The 1597-nt window shown below is 51.9% G+C and overlaps 1 pseudogene; it reads left to right on the plus strand.

Moving 5' to 3' along the window:
* Positions 1–626: 626 nt before the first annotated feature.
* On the plus strand, positions 627–731 carry LOC134960811 (U2 spliceosomal RNA; annotated as a pseudogene).
* Positions 732–1597: the final 866 nt, after the last annotated feature.

The following is a 1597-nucleotide window of genomic DNA, read 5'->3' on the forward strand; positions in this document are numbered from 1 at the left end:
ACATGAGATCTGTGATAAGTCCTCCAAGATGTCTGGAACAATCTCCCTGCCAAGTTCCTTCAAAAACTGTGTGCAAGTGTACCTAGAAGAATTGATGCTGTTCTGAAGGCAAATATTTATTTGATTTAGATTTCTCTTCTTTTCATTCACTTTGCATTTTGTTAGTTGATAGAAAAAAAAGAAACTATCAACACTTCTGTTTTTGAAAGCTTTCTTACTTCGCAGCATTTAGTGAGGAGATCAAGGTAGGGTGCCCTTTCCTGCGGTGGATGGGCACTTCCAAACACACAACAGCCAGGAAACAGCACACCAGTCCAGGGTTTTCATTCAATCTCGCTGTAGCTAGGTTTATTGTACAAATACAGAAAACATAAAACATCAAAACAAAGTCCTGGATCTAACTAACAAACAGGTTCCCTCTCTCAAAAGATGATAGAACCTAATGCTCTTACCACAAACATAGGCATATGCACAGTACTCACAGTCAGTAAATCACAGCATACTTGCCTACCTGACCCTCTCCATGAGGGAGAAAATGCTCTGTTCCTGGACTTTCCTGGTAATGTATGATTGCCATCACCTGTGGTGAAACACCTTTCTTATCAATGAACTAGCTCACCACAGTGATCGCTTCTCGGCCTTTTGGCTAAGATCAAGTGTAGTATCTGTTCTTATCAGTTCACGCTGACTGACAGTGCTACCTTGTTTCTTGGACCGACAATTGTCCTTCTCAGGGCTAAGCTGCACCCGGGCCGAGAAGCCAGAAAAATCGAAGCCGAGGAGAAGGAGAAGATCGCTTGAAGAGGGAGAAGATTTGCATCGCCCCCCAGCTACAGCAGAGGGTTAGACTTGTTTGCTCTGCCCTCTGGAGAAGATACCCCCCCCCTCCGCCAGCAAGACTGCGTGGAGAAAAGGGACTTCGCCGGAGAAGCTCTGCATCGCCCCCTAGCTGCACTGGAGGGTTAGACTTGCTGGCTCTGCCCTCTGAAGCGACCGACCGCCTCTCCTCCTCTCGACGACAGCGCTGATCCTCCGCCCCGCCTCCTACGCCAAGGGAACGTGAGTATGGCCACCGCTGCCCCAGCCGCCGCTGTTCCAGCCCCCGCTGCTCCAGCCCCAGCTGCTCCAGCCTCTGCCTCCACTCCGGCCACCCTCGCCAGGAAGAGCCAGGCGAAGACGGCGAAGAAAACCGCCAAAGGCCCCACCGGATCGGCCGCATCCAGCGCCACCACCCCGGCAGCGACACCACCAGTGGCACCCACCCAGGTGAGCTCCAAGGACAAACCGTCCCTGGAACACTGGATGAGGTACACCGTGGTGATGAAGCTGAAGGAGGTGGATGGACGGATGCCGGACATGACAGTGGAGACCTTTGGGAAGAAGATGATCCTGGACCAGGGCTTCTCGACCGCTGAAACCCTCAGCATCCAGAACTACCTGAAGGGGATCTTCTACATCACCTTCACCTCCCTTGCCATCTGCAAGAGGTACTGGGAGGCAGTGAAAGCGGCGAGACCCGAATCCCCTTTCTCCTGCTTTGTGGGCAATTGCCCTATTCAAAGAGAGGAAAGGCGGGTGACGGTTTCAATGCGGAACC

The sequence above is a fragment of the Pseudophryne corroboree genome, chromosome 1, assembly GCF_028390025.1.
Source record: "Pseudophryne corroboree isolate aPseCor3 chromosome 1, aPseCor3.hap2, whole genome shotgun sequence".
In the NCBI taxonomy this organism is placed as follows: domain Eukaryota; kingdom Metazoa; phylum Chordata; class Amphibia; order Anura; family Myobatrachidae; genus Pseudophryne; species Pseudophryne corroboree.